The sequence below is a fragment of the Ochotona curzoniae genome, unplaced genomic scaffold (assembly GCF_017591425.1).
Source record: "Ochotona curzoniae isolate NIBS_2020 unplaced genomic scaffold, NIBS_Ocur_1.0 contig_2754, whole genome shotgun sequence".
Lineage (NCBI taxonomy): Eukaryota > Metazoa > Chordata > Mammalia > Lagomorpha > Ochotonidae > Ochotona > Ochotona curzoniae.
In genome coordinates, this window is record NW_024465582.1 from 27225350 (window position 1) to 27246834 (window position 21485).

The following is a 21485-nucleotide window of genomic DNA, read 5'->3' on the forward strand; positions in this document are numbered from 1 at the left end:
ATATGCTTCTTCATGAAGTAGTTGGAACTTCCCAGTGATAGCATTACCAACGCTAGATTGTGGCAGATTATGGTGGTGTTGTACATTTTAGTGTAAATCAGTTACCCACACTTTTACAATCTAAAGAAGTAAAATGTTAATGTAGAAATAACACATTTGACCAGTCAACTCATTTGTCGTTACTTATACTTAAGGGTAAAGGTAGGGGATAACTTCAGTTATTTGGTTTCTTCCTTTTTATTCTATGAATTTGTAATAGTGAAATGAATCATGTACTTATTCCTTAAGAGTGTGAGAGTGGATGGTAAGTAGATTATATTAAATTCTTTGATTACTTTTCCAAAAAGAATTTATTTTATTTCAGTGTGTGTGTGTGGAGAGAGAGAGAGAGAGAGAGAGAGAGAGAGAGAGAGAGAGAGAGAGAGACTGATTTTCCATTTTCTGATTTACCCCTCCATTTATCTACAGCATGTGGGGCCCTCTGGGACCGAGGCAGGTCAAAGGCAGGAGCCAGGAACTCAATCTGGGTCTACCAAATTGATGCCAGGGACACACAAGTGCTTGAGCTATCACAACATTCTCCCAAGACGTACATCAATTGGAAGCTAAAATTGGAAGTAGAGCCAGGACTTGAATCCAGAGATTTTGCAATGAAATGTCAGTATCCTAATCGCTGTGTCAACAAGTCACGCTCTTCAAATTCTTTGACTTCTTATCTCAGTCAAGAGTTCAATTTGTTATAAGACTGATGGCATGCTAACAGAGAGGTCTGGCAGGTGGATTCTTCACCTAGTGAAGTGGAGGCATTAACTGTTCCAAAGGCAGAGGCCACTTTGTTCTAAAGGACTGAGCAACAGCTCTTGGCCTTAGAGAAATAATTCTTGTGTGAGATATATCTCCAATCGTCTTCTAAGAATTCCACAACCTTTCATCCTAAGGTTTGGAATCTGTAAACCTTCATTGCTTGGTTTTCCATAAATGGCTTTTAGGTTTATTTTCAATGCTGTTTAGTTTGGCTGCATTTTCAGACTTTTACATTTGGCTTCCTGGTCACATAAATACATGTCCACATACCAACAGAGACATATATAGGCAACTGTGTTTGTACAGGCACGTGCAAACAAACATAGGTATATACTCAGGCACTTACAACCATTTGCCTTCACTACCTAGAATTTTCTGTCAGTTTTTTCTTACAATCTCTGGTAATGTGTGGGTTTCGAAGAGGTTAAAAAAAAAGTGATGTTATGTATTCTCGTGTTCTCTTTCATAGGTTTTTTAAATTGCTGGCATTTCAACTCTCATCCAGGGTGAGTTACCTGTAGTCGTTAAGCTAGCCACTGTGTGGTCAGTGCTAATACGTCTCCTACCCTACCAGCTTTGCTGGATTACATGGGCATCAGCCGAGCCCCAAGCTCACTCATTGGCAGGAATCAAAATGAATTCACTAGGAAACATTTGCCTAATATGGTCTCAATGAGCACTGAACAGACCTAAATCCTAAACCCATGTTCCCATCACAACAGAATGTGTGTGTGTGCGATTATAAATTTTAAATGAATTTTTATTTATTTTCATTTTATTATTTTTAAGACTATTTGAAAGTCTGAAAGAGAGGCAGATGGTGGGCTTGAATGAGGCTGTAGGTACAGACAGAGATCTTCCACCGACTGGCCTATTCTTCAAATAGCCACAGCAGCCAGAATAGGGCCAGGTGGAAGCAAGGACATCAGAACTCCATCTAGGTTTTCCAGGTGGGTGGCGAGGACCCAAACCCTTGATCCATAATATGCTGCTTTCCCAGGTATGTGAGTCAGCAGTAGAACAGGTGGTACTCAAACTGTTGGTCTGATATGGATTGTCAGAATTGCAACCTGTGGCTTAAGCCATTGCATCTCAGTGTTTATCCCTTCACTTTACTTTAAAGGTAAAGAAACAGAAAAAGAAATGCACAGAGATCTTGTACTTTCTGGTTGGCTCTGAATATCCACAATGGCCAGAGCTGTGTCAGACCACTGCCACGAGAGCCAACTCCATCTGGCTGTCCCACATGGGTGCCAGGGGACTTGATGACTTGTGCCATCACTTGTGGCCTCCCAGGGTGCGCATTAGTAGGAAGCTGGATCTGAAGTGGAGGATCTGGGCTTGTAACCATGCATTGTGACATGGGACGCAGTGTCCCTAGTGGTGACTTGACCACTTAGTCAAACCTGCCCCAGAGCGTACCCTTTCATATGTCACTGATCTTTTGGCCCAAATACATGCAGAAGAGTTAAGGACAAATACCTCTTTTCTCTGCAAGCAGAGGCTCTAACTGTGAATCATTGCCCAGGGGAGACCAGTGAATCTCTATATGAAAGTACTTGAAAACAGGGCACATTTCTTTTCATCTGGGGTAATGTCTGAGTCGGTGAATGCCCTAGATAGGCATTTTGTGTTCTAAACATTAACATGGTCTTCAACTTCATAAAATTACCACTTATCCAAAAATATGTTTTACTTTCAGATACTAAACTTAAGGAAATAAAAACCTTCATATGGCGTGTTTTTTATCTCATGTTCTTTTGATGGAGCACTTTGATCATTTTATCTCAGTGGCACAGTGCTTAGGTCACTTACAGATTTCAAAGTTATCCTGAGAGGCCTGCAGTGTGTGTAGAAGCAGCCAAGAGACTCCTACCTTTCGGGAACAGTTGTAGTATTGAATTATTTTTTTGAAACATTAGTCTGCCTTTTATTCTTTTCACTTTCACTTGCAAGAGGGAAACCTAATGGCTTGAAGGCATTCTTGGAAAACTCTTAAGCCCTATTTGTGTAGGGCTTCAAAGACTGCAACACTTTGTGAAAATGAAATTAGAAAGTCTTTAAAAGGTTTAACTATACCCTACCACTAAAAACTGATTCACCGTTTTTATTCACTGTGTAATATTGTGGTTACCCATGAGAATTTTTGCAGTGTACTTCTGATATTGTCAAATTTCAAGACCACTTAATCTATCAGGAATTGGGAACACTTGGCCTTGACCCATGTTGCTCTCTCTACCTGGAACAGTCCTCCTGGCTACGTCTCTACGTCCTTTCATGTCACCACAAGTCCTTAGAATGTTTCGATGCCCTGATCCTTCTTCGGAAGTGAGAACCGTAATTCACAAGCCCCGCTGGCAACTGCTCTGGCCATCCTGTGACTGTCTTGCACACCTAGCCCCCTGGCTGTGTGCTCCCAGCTAAAAGGGGAAGGAGGGAAGGCAGACTGCACCGATCTTGTTCTTCACCAAGTCCCGAGTGTCTGGCAGAGCACCTGACACAAGCATTCTCACAGAAAAATAGATGTAAAAGGTGTTTATCCATCAGTCTTTCAAAGACTCTTGCACCAAAACGAGGCTTATCTTTTAATTTCCATGAACAGTCTGAAGACCTCTTCTAAATCAGGCCATTAACTGGAGAATGAAGAAGTTGATTTACTGAACATTTATTCTTTCCTATTACCAAGCTAGTGCATAGAGGAAAAAAATAATAAATTCAAACTCTCTGAGAATTTACATTTTTATGCAGGGGACACACAGGAGAATGAATAATTAAAATGTGCTGCAAGGCAGGTGTGCATCCACGGCTGAGGATGCCCAGAGACATAGTTACATGTTTAACACAAACTCAGCACATAGGAAACAGTTCCCAGGCACTAACAACACAAACACGTGTGAACCTGGCATAGACCTTGCCCTTTAAAGATTGATCTTAAGCATGAAAGGCACACAGTTGTTTGTCTTCCAATAGCGTCTATGCTAGGCCTCAATGTGACTGCATAGAGTTAGTGAACAGCCTTCACAGCCAGAGTTGTGTTTCTCTGTTGAAACTGTAGCCATTTCTTCAGGTTTCTTTTTTCAATTAAATGGAAGCTGCTCTAGGGAAATCTATTAACATTAAATGACTGCTTTATCAAAATTCAGGTTATCCACCAAAAGTCTTCAACAGAGATGAACCGGTTAAAGAGATGTGAAATCTGTGCTTTCAAAGACCAGGGTAATCTGGTTAGGACACCTATCCGGCTGGAAGAAGGATTGCTGAGGACAGAATTGTGGTCTAGGGTAGTAGACACCCTGTCTCCTTCCTTGCCAGGGACTGCAGTCACCTTCCCAAGCTTCCTGGTTCTGTTGAGAGGAGCCTGGAGTATCCCAGATGTGTCATAACTGCACCTGAAGGCTTGCAGGTGCCATTTCTGAGAAGCAGGTGTGGATGGTACGAAGCCACGTGCCTCTCGCCAGGCAAACATAGAGTTTATGTAAAAGGATCACGAGGCTGAATCATCAGGTTCCTCCAGAAGGCTTAAAACTGCACAGAAGGAACAGCTTGTCCCTGGGAAGCTTCTGCAAAGGACACCAGTCTCAAGCTCCTGCTTCCGTTGAACTGTCAGAAGCGACCTGTTTCCTCAAAACCCCAGGCACATTGGACTCCAGGCGCATCATTCCCCTGCTGACTGCAAAACCTCCACAGTCTCAAAGAGAAAAAAAAATATTTTTTGCACAGATGATTCACTCCTATATTCCCTGTCCCCCTCTTCAGCTCAAAAGCTGAGCACCCACGATGTCCTGGGCTCTGTTTGAGGCACGTGCCCAGAGAAGTAGATGCACGTGACCGTCCTTGTGGAGCTTTCATACAAACAAAGGAGAGGATCAGTGTAATAAAGATCAGAGTCTCAGGAAACAAAGAAGTACTGCAATAGAAAAGGACCTTCCAGTGAGATTGTTAAACATACCTTGACAGAGGACACTAGACTCTGTACAACTGCCTAGACCTACTATGTCATGTAGGTAGCAGAATGTTGGAACTGTGACTGCAGCCAAAGGTCTATGCTATTGTAAGATACAGGGGGAAATGAGGGGTGGCAAGAAGAGGGAGGGGGGAAAAAAGGGATGGGGGAAGCCTTTCACCTACAAAACTGTGTGATGGAAAGCAAAAAGAAAGAAAGAAGGGAAAAAGTAGGAGACTATAAGATGTCAAGCTGGGCAGGTGAGGCTGTGTGTGTGTGTGTGTGTGTGTGTGTGTGTGTGTGTGTGTAATTTTAGATGACATCACCAATAAAGAGACCTACAGGATGTGAACAGTTAGCCAAGTGCACATGTGGACATAGACATATAGTCCATGGAGAGTATTCTTTTTATTGGAAAGGCAGATACATAGAGGAGGCGAGACAGAGAGGAAGATAGTCCATCTCATGGTTCACTCCCCAAGTGGCCACACAGCTGGAGCTGAGCCAACCCAAAGCCAGGAGCCAGGAGCTTCTTCCGGGTCTCCCATGTGGGTACAGGGTTCCAAAGCTGTCCTTGACTGCTTTCCCAGGCCACATACAGGGAGCTGGATGGAAAGTAGGGCCACCGGGATTAGAACTTGCATCTTTATGGGATCCCAGCGCATTCAAGGTGAGAACTGTAGCCACTAGGCTACGCTATCAGGCAGAACCCCATGGAGAGTATTCTAAGAACAGCGAGGGCTAGTATAAGCTGGCACAGATTGAATGTCAGAGAGTAGAAGGAGATTAAGGTGGAGGAGCCACTAGATCCTTCAGAGCCTTATAAATCCATATCCAGGGGACTGTGTTCTGCGAGAACTGTGATGTCTTCAGGGAGTTCTGAGCATTGGCTGGGGCCAGATCTGGAGTTACTGTGACAGCACCTTCCCAAAAGGCACTGATCTGCCAGCAAACAGCACCAGAGTCAACATTTATGATGATTTTCATGTTAGAACAGGCCTTTATTCCTCCTGAAATTAGAATCAGAGTTTACTGAAATCAGCTGTAGGTCCCTAACGACTGGCATAGATCTGTATGTTCCTGGCTGCACGAGGGTAACACTGGTTCACTGCAGCAGGAGTCCCGAACAAGGGCCCTCTCTTACACACTCCACTCTGCTTCTCTTGGCTCCCTTCCTTGGTTTCTCTCTCCTCTGTTATCTCATACTCCCATCTCAAACTGCGCTACATCATTTTGGATGATTTAACCACTGTCCTTAAAGATGAGTGATGGTGCTTGTTTTTGAGTCATATGGGTTACAAGCCTGCTCTTCTTAAGATCCTTTAATCTATCGTACTCTGCAAAATGGGTGGTTGGGAGTAAAAAGAGATCCAAGCATTGAAAAGCAAGGACACTTCTTGTATTTTTCTTTCAAATTATTTTCTTGTCCATCAATGAGTTTGACCCAAACCCATGCTCCTTTGTTTCTAGCTTTATGATCTGCCAATATAAAAACATCCATATAGAATAAAGTTTGGTCATATTGGGGGGGCAATTTATTGTAATTAACTGCATGCTGTTTGAAGATATATCACTGTTGCACATTCATGAATTAATTATGAGTACAGGTCACAAACATTTGATAACAAATTCACTGAACCAAGCAGATAAAGTAGAGGTGACAAGGACTGATAGTGCTATATATAATAGAGTAGATCTTATAGCCTGGAGTAAAGTCTTCTGTCAAGCAATCTATTTCTCTGAAGGGCAGAGAGAGAGAGAAGTTCAGAAATACAGGCAGAAAGAATCTCAATCACTGGTTCACTCTGCAACACCAACAACAGCCATGACACACCATCCCAAAATTAGCAGCAAGCAACTCAACACATGTCTCCTGAATGGGTGGCCAGGGAGTAGGTACTGGAACCATCAACTGCCCCCACATCTCACATTCCCACCAGAGTGCAGAGAGCAGGCAGCTGGATTCAGGGATGGAAGAGCGTTTTGACATAACACATTCCTGTGCAATGTCAGCGGCAATGTAAGCAGGGTCCTAACTGCTGGGGAATTCACCCAGCTCAATTACAAGACTTCTAGGTGGCACAAATACTCAAGCACACGGTGTGATAGAGGTTGCTAAAGGGAGGTGGAGCTTCAGAGAAACTGAACATTTGGATGCCTAGCAACAATGCTTAGAGATATTTGCTGTACTATAAAAAAAATAATAAAAGTCCTCCTTTTACTAAGATTTTTTCCTTGACTTATTTTAAGGAATTGCTTAAATTTGTCATTTAAACTTCAAAATCACATTGACTTTGTAGTCCTCATGACAGCATTCCTCAATGTTGCCAGTGGAGGTGACTAAACCCTGACATTCACACTCCCTGGGAGGCCTGACAGCACGCCGCTGAGAGTCTGCCAGGAGCGGGTTTTGAGCTCGGTAAGTGCAGTGGAAACCAGCAAGTTCAACTCAGTTGTTTCCCAGTTACCTGGGTCTCCTGCACTGTAACTTTGCTAACATCCTTTGGTGGTAATTGCTTCCAATTTTTTTGTTCTGCAGTGAAACACATTCCATCCCCAAGGATGACAAACAGAAAGATTTTTCAATTATTCATTAGGCTAGAATTTATTTCTAAACAGGCAGTGCAGGCTTAAAGGCTACCATCAACTATGTATTAGGAGAGCTTTCTCATGGAAATGAAACTGTTGGCCATACAGACAAACTCAGTAATGAGTTCCTCTCTAATTGTCTTTTTTTTTAAACTTAAGATAATTTTGTAGTCATTGATTAGTTGATTAAAACAGAGAGAGAGAGAGAGAGAAAAAATAAGACACTAAAAATGCTGAAATACCTGATTAGGGAATTCTACAATTTGTGGACAAGGTACATGTAAAGAAAATGGTACACAGCTACTATCCTGGAGCCTGGCAAACTTCTAATTACTTATAGTATCACACCACTCGCAAATTTTTGGCAGACTACATTTTTTAGTATGCTCAGAACTTGTCAGAAGTCTACATTGTTTAGCTGCTATTAGTGGTTACTTGCTTATAGATAGACAAGAAGGAGAGAGAACTGAGAACTGGTTGCAGATTGGATTTGCTTTCCAAAGCTTGATCCCAATCAGCTATTCAAATTCCCAAGAATCCATCCATCAGGTTGGGGGTGTGCAGCTAACATAGTCCTGGACCAGCCACATAGTTTTGGATCGGGAAAGCCTCAGTGACTTGCCCATGTGCAGTATCAGGGCCCTCCAAATGGCCACCCCTGTTGTAGGCTGTGATTGCCCTGGCTTTCCACTAGAGACCTCTAGGGGATCACAGGAGGATGGGGCACCTGACTCACATCTGGGCGTTTCTCCAGCAGCAGCCAATTCACCCCCATCCCTGCCCAGGGGAGGCGGAGTTTACCCTCAAAGAAAAACAGCTGTGCAGTATCTTTCTCTCTCATTCATTTTTAAAAATTATTAGTCTTAAAGAACTCAAGGAGGTGTGTTGCAAAAGAACTTGAGAGGCAAGGCTTTTTCTTTTTCTTTTCTTTTTTTTTTTTTTTGGTCTTACAGTGTTGCAATAGAAATAAAATGGAGAATCGTCTCACAGGTTAAAGATTTCTCTAAAACTAGTGCTCCTCCTGAAGTTTAAGGGCTAAACTCAGTTCTTTATGTCAGCTATAAAAGACGGTGCATGGACTCAATGTCTACAAGCTCCTGGACAGTATTAGAAACTGCATAAAACTCTTCCTGGGACCCCCTTCCGCCACCTTCCATGTCAGACCTGTAAGCCATAATCCCATGAAACAGCAACAGATGGGACACATCTGCAAAGAGAGACAGATAGATAAAGTTTCACCATTCTCCAAAAAGGCAAAGCACATTCATCTCCATTTCCCTTTGCATGGCCTGAAACAGAAACAGAGCCAAAGGAGAAATAATCGCCCCTCATTTAACCTGTGCCCCGTGGAAAATCGTTGGAGCTTGTATTTCAGAAGCTGTGTCTCATGGGTTTTACCCTCTTTTCTTGCGTGGTCTCCACTGCCCAGCAGCCCTAGAAAGCGAGCTGAAAGGGGACGAGGTCCATGAGCCTCCAGGGATTTCGTGGGAATGTGTTAACCACAGTTTTCTTCAGATACCCTAAACAACCAGGTTTCTTGGAGACAACTGTGGACTCTTTGTATATGATTGTTTTTTAAAAAGAATGTCTCTATTCTGTCAGGCAGACTTTTATTTCTTTATCCGTTTATCAGCTTTCTCCAGTGCACCAGTTATTGTGCCTTGCAATTTGCAAGGAAAACATAAACAAGGGATGCACAAGGGCCTGAGTTAGAGTGACAATGAAACCACAGACCTGTAAGAGCTGCACGAGCTGATGTTTCCAAGGTGTCTGTAACCTTCTAAAGATGTGTGTTGGTGTGCGTGTGTGTGTGCACATACGTTTAACTAGCACGAAAAACCTAAGATTGAAAGTGTTCCATACATGAATTGATTTTTAAAAACGACAGTTTAAATGATCACAGATAGTGACAGTTATGTAAGCAAAAGCAATTGCAAGACTGCATTAGAATGATCATGTAGTGGGAATCGTATCCCATGAGTTCAGGAGGGACATTGGCATCGCTCTCCCTGACACGGAGGTCAGGATGGTCTATAGAGAAGGTAACTTTTGTGTTACATGTGAAGGATGAGTAGGAATTTTGCCAAGGGGCTTGCAGGGATAAATGGACGTCATTGTGCCTCCAGGGACAGTTCACCTCCTTCATCTGAGGTTGCTGTACAAGTTACAGCATGATTGGTATTTTCTGCATGTTTGGTATTTACTGTTAACTGACAAATGGAGCATGCTTTGCTGTTAGTCAACTACTGGAAGAAGAGAATTCCACAGGCATGCTCTGGCTGACCACAAACGGCTGAGAGAGTACGTAAATACACAATGTCCAAAGGTTGATGTGCAAAAATTTAAAAAATGAAAAAAATAAAAAATTCCTCAAAGCTTCAGGAGTGTCTACCCTTGGTAAAGTGTTGCTTTTCTCTCTCTCACCTGCACTGGAAAGGAATGTTCCTGTATTGGATCGCGCCCTGCACAGAGTGAGGGGAGCTGGTCTTGATTTACAGCTGACCAGATGCCTGCTCTCTTAATTTCCACCAGCCTCCCCATCCTGTTTTGTGCATATAAATTACCATTTATTGAGAACCTCCATGTTCCATCTTGTGAGCTAGGTGAATCATCTGCCCTATTTCATTTAATTCTCCCAGTAGTCTGTCAGGTCATTTTCATCCTCTTCACTTCTCTAATGGGGAAAATAAGTTCAGAATATTAAAATAATGCCAAGGAGATCATTCAGCAAGAAAGTAGTGATGCTGATGTGAGGAGAGTAGTAGCTGTAACTCCAAATCTGATAACCCTATTGGTTCTCCTCATTTTCCCATGTGAAATATGGATTGCACTAGGTAAGTATTTACTTTGATAAATTCAACTTTGTTTTAAATGTCACGAACTTAAGGCTTGGTTATCAGTGAAACAACAGCAGGCATAATTTAACACTCAGCTCCATAGAACCTGCATATATTCTTTATCTGTGAAGTTTCACGATTAAGTTTTTCTGCAAGTGTGCCAAATTTTGATGGTAAGGACAGGGTTTTATATGAAACTTACAGGATGTACTCTCAGATTAAGTGTCTCCTCTTTGGTCTAGATCTCATCACACTTCTAAAGGTAGGAAATTTTAAAATAAGCATCAGTGTGTCTTCCCAAAATGTTCCTGATTACATAAACAAGTCTGGATCTTAATCTGAGTTATTTCTCAACAGAATGCATCACTGGGTGGTAACACAGAGGATGATTGGTTTTTTTTTTCTTAAACGGTGTGTGTGATTGGTTTACTTGAAAAATATTGCCCATGATGGGTTGTTGACAATAAAAATATCAGCGCAATCTTGACATACACTAAAACTACCACTTTGTATTGATAAAGAAAACCACGGTCCCAATGTAAACATTCTAAAACATGTCTCACCATTGTAAAAATATCAAGTGGGGCCAGCACTATGGAACAATGGGATAAACCTCTGCCTGCAATGTCAAAATGCCATATAAGCAGTAGTTCAAGTTCAGGCTCCTCCAATTCTGAACCAGTTCCCTGCCAATGCACCTGGAAATAAAGCAGCAGCAGACGACCAAGTGCTTGGGCTCCTGACATCCATGTGAAACACACGAACGGGTCTGGGATCCAGGCTTCTGTTTATTGAGGCCCCACGTACTGTGGCCATTTGGGAAGTGAACACGGAGATGAAGATCTCTGGTTCTGTTTTTCTCTGTGACTCTACCTCTCAAGTAAATAAAAATAAACCTTGAAAGATACAATTATCAAAATATTGAATATAGCAGTTAATATGTTTTCTTTCTCTACTTTAAAATGGCTTATTCAATATATTTTATTTACCTCCATAGCAAACGCCATAGCATGAGTAGTTACAAGTCCTACAAGTCGAGAATTGTGGTACTTTGATAACATCTTTGGAAACTTAAGTTACGTCAAATGCAAGGGTAGTTCTGTATGAATAATTCAACAAATATGTTTGAACTGAGACACTGCATAATTTCATAAGTACTGAAGAAGACTAGTTACCTATTTCTTTCACATTAAAAGAATAAACTATAGTAATCAAAATTCTGTATGCTTCATTTCCTGAACCATATACTTGAACAGTTAATACACCCATTACAGCAGGTTATAGGATATCTTTTAAATAAAAATACCAGTTATAAAAGCCAGGTGATATTTAAATGCAGTGATATTGTAGCCTTGAAATGCTCTCTTGCAGAGTAACAACAAAACTATAGTTATCCAATTAACATTATAATGGAAATCTCCAATGGTCCTATATAGAATTGTGAAACACCATGTTTTCCTAAGATAAAGAGATTGACAACTTAATTTTCCCTTCTTAAGCTTTGCCAAGTTTTTCTAATTGTCAGAGACAATTAGCTGGCTATAAGTTTATGACTCCAATTACAAAGTTGAAAATTTTTAAAGCAACAATAACAACAAATAAGTTGCTATATTGGAGAGTCAGAAGCTTGGCATCCAATTATATGAATATTTACATCAAATTTTCAGTTTAAATTTGGAAGAAATATATCACAAGTCCTTATAACGTCAGTTGTGTGATTGAGTTGGACATGCAGAAATTGTATTACCAAGTATTCCTGAAAGCGTCCAGTATGACAGGGAAAAGAAGGAGGCAGGGCTGCACAGAGGCAAAGCAGCTGTGACACGGGGATCGTGAACATCTCTGTCTCCCATGCAGAGAACTCAAAGGAGAATGGCCCTTCAGAGATGATCCAAGTTGTGGCCGACTGGCTGGGCGTGAAAACCTCATAAGAGATGCTTTTGGATGTGGGTCAGTGGCAAAGGCCATTGACCTTGACTAAGGTGCCTATCAAGGTTGAGATAACCCTGAGAACAGCTGAAAGGTGCGGCTGCCTCTCAGCAGCATCCCTGGGTACCAAGGGCATGAGTCCTGAAGTCCTGAGGGAGGCCCTGGGAGGCTTCAGAGGATGTGCCACAGGCTGACATGCAAGCTGTGTGGTTGGTGATGTCTCCCGTGTGACTGCTGCAGGGTATTTATATATTTTAAATTGATGAATTCACAATGTACCTATAAAATGTGATATGTAAATCTGCATATATTCTTTGTACTGTGTGAAGAATTTTTACATTCTACTATCTTGGTGAATACTGTTCTAAATTGTGATTCTTGTAAGCTCTCTCTCTCTGGCTTTTACATAAATAAATAAAGTATTAAATAAGAGTGATTAGAGCTTAAGGAAAAAAATAGAAGAAGCCAGGTGAACAAAACAGCCAAAATTATTAAAACTTATTTTTGTAGTTATTTTATTTTGATCATCTTTACATAGATGATTAGGGCACAAAGGGTCAAGGGCTACGGGAAAGTGGGTAAGACCATTGTTTCCATATTATTGTTATTTTTCTTTCTGTATCTTGGGTAAGGGGGGAGATAAAGGGAGAAGCTCCTCCCAGCCTCCCACTCATCCCATGTGGGGCATGCTCCAAGTATCCTGCTCAAGTGGTTTTTGACAGTTCAATATTTCTGAATTGCTATCAGTCTCACCATTCCAAGCATGATGAAATCTCTCCACAATCCACTGGCTGACATAGTTCAACTTACAGTCTCAGTTTGCCCAGATTTTCACTACCAACACGTGGCTGGGGTAGTACATTGATTTGTTCTGTCCTCTGTCCTCTGCTGTGGTACCAGGTATCTTCTGTAGGTTCCAATGGACTGTCATATCCTTCATGTGCACCTGGATATGCTGTCCACTGCTCCACCTAAGGTTCTGAAGAGGTTCAGCTTTGACACATGCACTCCACGGCCAGACCATGGAGCCTGCATTTCTCTTCATGCTTGGGTTTCTGAGATCAGTAGTTCAGTTGGAGGGATCCCCAAAAGAAATTTTGCCTGAGGTGATCCTAGACTGGATTCTTGTGTGTGAATGCCAGAACAGAGTCCGGCACAGTCTGTTGCCCCAATCAGCTTATGCATATTGCTGAGTGAGTTCTGTTTCCAGCCCTGTTTTCCACTGGAATCAATCAGTCCAGCCTGATCGTGGCCAGCACACACTAGGCCATCACACAAACTAGGGAGCTGCAGCCTAGTCGGAGTGACCTACAATAACCCCCACCAGGCCCGCCCCCTGCCCTGGTTCCCATGCCTGCCAGTATGTACAACAGACTGATCCAGTCTGTCCCACATCCCATTCAGCTCTCATACATGTCAATGGGCATGAAGCCTCGTTCAACCCAACCAGCCCTACTAACCTGCCCACATACATACTAGCAAGTGCTGTTGTGTCCAGCCACATCTGCCCCTGTCCTGGTTTTCAATCTCTCCAATGGGATTGATAACCCAAGAGGGAGGTGCCCACTATTTGCCTCCTGGGTTACTCCCACTCCTGGAATATGCACTCTCTAGGTGGTTCTGGAGTTTAACTTGACAGAATTAGTCCCCAGTGCCAGCTTCTGCCAGCTGATGTTGTGGCAAAGCCCAACCAACCCTCACCCACTCTGATTTATCTATGTACCAGTTGGAACAGTCAGCCCAGCCTGGCTTTCCCCTGATTTAGCTCACATGAGGCTAACAGGTGTTGTAGCCCTGCCTGGTCTGGTCTGCCACCATCTCAACTCTCCAGTGGGAGTGGTGGTCCAGCAGAGGGAGTCCTCCACATTCCCTCTACCAACTTTGCCCCCCTACCTTCCTGGTTCGCACATGTGCTGGCTGGATGCTGACCTAATCTGGCACAAGCCCCTCCCCCCGCCACCTTGGCATTTGCCAGTGGGTGCTGTAGCCTGGCCCAGCTTGGCCCACCCTCAATTCTAGCTCATGCTGGTGGGGGTTACAGCCTAGCTCAGCCAAGCAGGTGCCCAATCCCAGCCATAATGTGTACTGGTATGTGTTGCGACCAAAACTGGCCCAACTAACACTCTGTTCTGGTACTTAGATTCGCCAGTGGTTGATCTGAACTGGTCCTGCCTGGTCCACCTCTGGCCTATGCTAAATGTATGCCAGTGAGCACCTTTCAACTTATTTTATAAGAAAGGATGAGACCAACTATGAGAGGTTAAGTGATTTTCTCTCGAATTTATAGTCAGAGAGGGATAACAGCCACACTGAATTCTAACATGTTAAAATCCTTACCAAAACTATTTTCCTGATCAAACACAGGTAGAGAGGAATGTCTTTTCAATTATTTCACCAAAACACCTAACATTTTGTTATTATGGCATAAGGTTTTAAGGATTGGAGAAAAAAAACAAAATTAAATTTAAAAAAACAAAAACAAAAAGCAAGCATCATGCTTTAACAATTGTGTGTGTCTGTGAAAATTATTTTGATTCTATACATATATAAGAACTGAGGTTTTCTGACCCATTCAGTCATTTATTCACTCAAGTTTTTGAGTGCCTTCCATTTGTCAGGCTTGGTTCCAGACACTTGTGTTCACTGAAGAATGAAAGACTCAGGGTCCAACTCTGATGGATTTCCTTTCCAGTGGACAGGACCCTATATCAGCCCATAAGCGTGACAACGTCTCTTGGTGTTAAAGGCTATGGAGAAAAAGGCACATCAAGGAAAGGGAGGAGTGGGAACAATGATTTTTTTTTTTAAAGATTTATTTATTTTAATTGCAAAGGCAGATATACAAAGAGAAGAAGAGACAGAGAGGAAGATCTTAAATCTGTTGGTTCACTCCCAAAGTGGTCGCAAAGGCTGGAGCTGAGCCAACCCAAAGCCAGGAGCCAGGAGCTTCTTCTGGGCCTCCCATGGGGGTGCAGGGTCCCAAAGCTTTGGGTGGTCCTCACTGCTTTCCCAGGCCTCAAGCAGGGAGCTGGATGGGAAGCAGGGTTGCGGAGATTAGAACCAGCCCCCATATGGGATCCTGGTGCATTCAAGGTGAGGACTTTAACTGCTGCCCTATCGCGCCGGGACTGAACAATGATATTTTAAGTAAAAAGCCAGCCCAGGCTAGTCTTTGGGCAAAGACTTCAGGAAGTGAGGGAGTTAGCCACAGGAATCCTTAAAGGAAGAGCATTGCAGGCAGTCAGAATACAGGGTGTGGCTCAAAGACAGGAGCGTGTCTGTGTGTGTGCATGAGGCCAGAGACGCTATAGGGAGAGGATACAGATGGTTTCCCTGGAATATCACAGCACAAGTCAGTCCAAGGACCTCATCATTTCTTCAGCCTCAGTTCTTTAACAGATCTTGTGGAAGTACGATTTAACATCATGTTCTAAGTTCAAGGCAGGGTTAACATCAACAGAAGCTCCTAAGCAATAAAAAGGATTCCGCATAACCAGCTGAAGGTTTTTTGTTTCGTTTCGTTTTGTTTTTTTTTAAAGAGCATAGGCTGATTTATCCTATAGGTTAACATACAGATGTGAATGTCAACAGGGTCCACAGCCTGAGCCATGATGTGAAGTTTTGGGATGTTATGATACTATTGTTGCAAGAGTATATATAGGAAAAGTGCTCTCTCTCCTCTCTCACGCTATTGCTACAAGAGCATATACAGAAAGAGTTACTACTATGCCATGATCCAGGGAATAAATCCTTTCCCCAAAACACAGTGATGAAGTCAAAAGAATTTCATCACCAGGAATTTGGGCTCCTGGAAAAAAATTTCAAGACTTGAGTCACTTGTACTCTCCTCTCTGTAATCAGAACAATACAGAAATATGTTTGGAAAAGTCCTTTACTCATGATTCCTTTTTCTTTGTTGAACACATGATGGGATAAAGTTAACAAAGAAAGGGGCCTGCTTAAAATCTGAGGATCAAATTTTGTTTGCTAATATAATATCAAAAACTAAGTTGTTATGTATGATGAAGTAAAGTTTATTGAATTATATACCACCTATTCATTTATAAGAAAATTGCTGAGAAGACATTAGATCCATTATAATATGAAGCCAAATTATGTCTCCATGTTTCTTATTCACTCACTTAATTCTTCTCTCTGGTGTCCTTGCATTAATGTCCTGCTCACACCACTATCTTTGAAGCTGTAATGAAATCTGACACATAGAATCCAAACTGTTTTATGCAGAATAACTCAAGCGAGCTTTAAACTCTAAAAGGAGAATGTGTATGGAAAAGTCAAAGCACAGAATCAAAAGCTGCTCTGTTTACTATGACTTTCAACTACAAAAGGACACCAAGAAAGATTACTTAAATCTGTCCTTTCTTGCACAGCATATCCCACCATTGATCTGAAATAATTCTTTCCATTACTATGACAGCCAAATCAAATCAAAATTGGCTGAATTCTAATGATTAATGGGATTTGCAAAAATTGATAAAGAACTTGCATGTATAACTTGAGGAAACTTTTTTCTCACTAAAATCAGTAAAGATTTATCTCAAGAATCAAAAAGTGCAGCAATTACATTTTTTTTTTTTTGGAAAAAAACTTTTGACACGTACTCTCCAGAGAATTCTCGGCATTATGAAATGCAGGCACTAGTTCTTTAGGATTTATGTGAAAAGGCTTCTGTCTTGAGGAGTTGTGGATGTTTGGGTGTTGCATTGAAACTGAAATCATATACACAGTTTCATTTCCTCATTATTTTAATTTTTCAGAGATACACTTATTTTCCTTGAAAGATTACAAAGAGAGAGAAAGAAGGAGAGATAGAGATCTATTTTCACACCCCTTCTACCTCTCTATGTACCAAGTTCAATCATTCAAAAGCCAACCCCTTCCAAGCAGGAAGTTCTTCCATCTTTGCTGCCCTCTATATTGAGACGCTGCCACACTGGCATGAAGAGGGAATGGTGAATATTGTCTTGAGCGGTCATAGTTTCTCTGGGGTTTTATTCTGTGTTGTCGTGGGATGAAATCCTGAGCTTCTATTGCCTGTTTCTTTAAAACAAACAAACAAAAAAGCAAAAAAAAAAAACAAAACAAAACACCCCTTCTATGTGTAAGTTGGCCATTGCTAATATTAAATACTACTAGTGTTCCAAGTGATAGAAAATTTCTGCTTTCAATTCCTTGTTACAGCCCTAGATCATTAGCATCAGAACGGAGACACCAAATACACCATTGGCTCTTGCAGAACCAAATCCCCACCACATTTTGTGACTAGGATGCACAAAATGCACGCAACAGCCTTTTTTTTTTTTCCAACAGAGAGACTCAGATCTTTCCTACCACTAAATCAATACAAGTTCATTCCAAGATAGATTAATTCATTACAACATTATGTCCTCCAAATTATTTTGGCACTATCTAGCCATAATAATGTACTGCACATAAGTGTTTCTCTTTTGGCATATTTATTTTGAGGGGTCATGTCTACTCTTGTTATTGTCTTGGATTGTACCTCAGGATTCTTAGCAAATGCTTATGAGACGATGCTGAAGATCTAAGAGGAATGCTAACCACGTAGGGGCTGTTGTATCAACTTGCTTTGGGGGATGGGAATGATAGTTCCAATAATTTTTCCAACGCCACATATAGTTGTTCTGCAAAACATTAAAGACTTGTGAAACTTATTTTACTTTTTGCATTGTTTCCTTACACTATATGTCTATCATATACATTCAGATACATATTTTTTAATAATACATTTATTTGATTTTTGATGATGTTTCTATAGTTGAGAAGAATGTATGCTCATGTGGGCCACCAATTAGGGTGGGAAGGGTTGAAGAATGGAGGAAAGTGGATGAGATAATTGTTTCCATTTCTTTTTCTTCCTGTATCTAGGGCTGGTGGGGGCAGAAGGGAGAGGACTGTTGCCAGTAATTACCCACATCAGTACTTCATCAGGTTTCAGTCTCCGTTATCCAAAACTTCCCCATCCAAAGAAACTTAAGACTGAATGTTCTCTGGTTCCTGGGTGATATGGAAAAAAAAAACTTATCTTTATAAGTTAAATTTCACAAAAAACAACTGAAAACTTCACAAGTGATGATATTTGCACAGTTTTTATATAACCTACAATAACTTAAATAATCGCATGCCAGACTACAGAAACCTTCTGTTCATTATAAACTCATTGTTTATAGTGAAAAATAACAAATTAAGCTGACATATTATCAAATAATAATAACTAAATAAATGACTTAAAGTAAGTCAGGCTGGTTAATTGAATTAAAACAGATCAATTTTCCTTCCTGGAAAGAAAAAAGAATAAAAATTAACACTGGACAACTTTTTCTTCTTAGTAGCAGTGCCGAAAGTGGGCATGGTAAGCAAATGCAGCGAACAGCCAAGAAGGCTCCCAGTTAATGGGAATGCCAAATCCAAAGGATGGGCAAAGGATGGATGGTTATCCGCTTTTAACCTGTTTGGCTCTTCCAAACCTGGTGACATCTGGGTCCTTCTCCACCTCAACCAAAGGTTGTCTCCTTAACCTCCTTTCTTCTCTACCTGTCCTAAGAGTTTATCCCACTGAGCCCTTGCCTTACAAAAGCTGCAATGAAAGCACATGGCCATGGTATAAGGCGCTGTATGATATTATTTGCATTTCAGTAACTTGCTTCCTGTGGGTTTACCAGGGAGAACAAAGCATGCTTTACCAATGCACAACTATGAAAGCATGAAATCTGCTTTCACAATGGTACCCTTTGTGCCATTTCCCTCCTTTTTACTGTCTTTCTTCTTAATCCTTCCTGCTTTCTTCTCCAGCTGCCAAACACAATCAAAATCCGCTCTGTTGGAAGAGGCTGTCCTGTATGTTACCCTCTGCATAAGAAGCGGAAACTCAGAAGTATCATCTGTTCTCACCCCTTCTACACTTAACAATCCAGTGAAACGTCAGAGTCTATAAAATGCTTCAAAGTGAAGGAATTTTAAAAGTTCTCAGAATCTCCTGATAAGGTTGGTTATGACTTTACAATATGAACGAATTTTTCAAAGCATAAGCAGTTCAATGCACAGCCTCCTGTCACAGGGCCAAACAAGTGACAAAGCCTGAGTTTGCGTTAAAACCCTTTGTGTTAGGATGCAAGTGCCTTGAAAGAGGCTGACAGCCAGAATCTAAGTCAACAAATGTCAGGGAATGTCACATAGATAGGGCCTGATGAAAAAGATGGAAAAATTCTTGAGTCCAACAGATATCATTAGTACCTTGAATTTAATTGATACCTTATTTTTAAATTGCATTGTTATACATGTGTCTTCACAGCCAAATATAATCGTTTGATTCTAAAATAACAACTAAAAGGATTTCAGTGCTCCATTTGAAAAGCATGAGGAATTCTGTGGGACATTAATCTGAAAATGCCCTTCAGATTTCAACTCCTAGCTAGCAAACCACGCTAGTTCATGTGCAAAAGGTGGCTTTCTCCTATCTTCATTCCTCAGTGTTGCTGTTGGTCTCTATACCTGCCCTTCTTTTGTTAACATAAACCCCTCCTGCTTAGCCTTTCAAGGACATGGTGAATGGCTTCCAAAAGTGCTCACTGAACCCTTCTGTAGCTGCTTGATGAAAAAAAATCAGGGTGAATTTACCTGTCATTTTATGTATCACAGGCCAATTGTGCTGTCCCCAAATTTCATGTATGAAAAACCTAACTCCCATGTGATCCTATTTAGAAATGAGTTTGGGGAGAGATTGGATTTGGATATAGACAGGGAAGTGTGACTCTCATGATGGAATTAATTTCCCTAGAAGAAGTGATGCCAGAGCGGGCTCTCTCTTCCTAGCCTTCCTCTGTCTCCATCTCATTCTTTCTCAGCCAGGAAAGAACAAAGTCAGAGACAGTTCTGTATGAGCCAGGACGAGAACATGGCTAGGAAGGGAACCTGTGGGCAGCCTGATCATGATTTCCTTGTCTCCCAAACTGAGAGAAGTACGTGCTTGCTCACGTACTTCTCAGGATATGCTCAGGAAATGCTCAGGATATGGCATTTCATTGTAGCTTCAGTGAACAAGCGGCAGGATGGTTTGCAGTTTGTTCTGTGTGATTGTACCAACTTCCTCCTACCTTTTAGAAACTGTGTTATTGATGTTTGCTGTCTCTACATCTTTTCAACGTTCAATTAACCTTGGCTAAGTTTTGTTTTGTAGCACATTGGACAAAGTACTACATATTTCATGTACTACCATACTGTTCATTAGCTTGTTCTTCTAATACTAATTCATCAGATTTTAAAAGAAAAGGTTAAGTAATTCCTATGTCTTTTGAAACATAGTAGCTGCACCAGGAGTCCTCCATATGTTGCTTCATTTCAATGCCTAATCAATAATCCTTCAGGGCCAATGCAATTAGTATCTTGGTTTATATGTGCTAGGATGGATTAGGAGAAAAAGATTTGTTTCCTAAAATACAAAAAAAAAAGGAAATAACTTCCCCTCAGCAGCTAATGTAGACCTCAAAAGACCCCAGTCTCAGTCAGAGACATGCCACATTTTTTAAAAGTCTGTATCGTATTAAATGCTCTGTTTATACCATGTTTTAATTTTGTTCAGCCAACCTGTTCATGGTTAAAGCAGCTGAGTCTTTTATTCAGAGTCTTGAAACTGAGATGAGTCCACCAACAGCCTCAATGACAATCATAGGAAAAAGGGCTTTTTGCAGTGGAAAATCTAGAACTCTCCTACAGACACAATGTGGATTTCAGCTTGCCCTGCCCTGCCTGCAGTTCCCACAGTAGAAAAGGAAGCCTTACCTGCTCTGGCTTTGGCAGAAAGCCCAATGAAACTACTTTTGTTTTGATGAGAGACACTGATCTGTGAGAAATGCTTGAATACAGAGCAGATAAATCAGGTATTTTCTAAGGTCTAGGTAACTGTAGGAATCTGTAAGAACAGCATTTTTTGAAAATGTAAGCAGAAGCCATGTGATTGGATTGCTGGGTGGGAGGGATTATTTGGAGTTTAATTAAAGACTCCTGCAGATACCACATGGAATTATTAAATAATATTTTAAAAGATTAAAATAAAATAATAAAAAATTATTGACCTGAATACCAGTTACCAGCATTCTGCTTTTCAGTATGCCTCTTAAGCTCCAAAAAAAAATAATAAGATAATAAAATTTTTATGCATTGAACACTAATAATGTACAATGGTTGACTTTTAGGCCTTTGATATTTTATCTGAATCATACCACGTGTAACACCATGAAGTTTATAAAGCTCAGCAAACACTTAGGATTAAAGAAGATAATTTTAAAAATTTTCGTATTCACAAGTCTTAGAATTGAGATTTGAACTTTAATCTCATTCCTGCA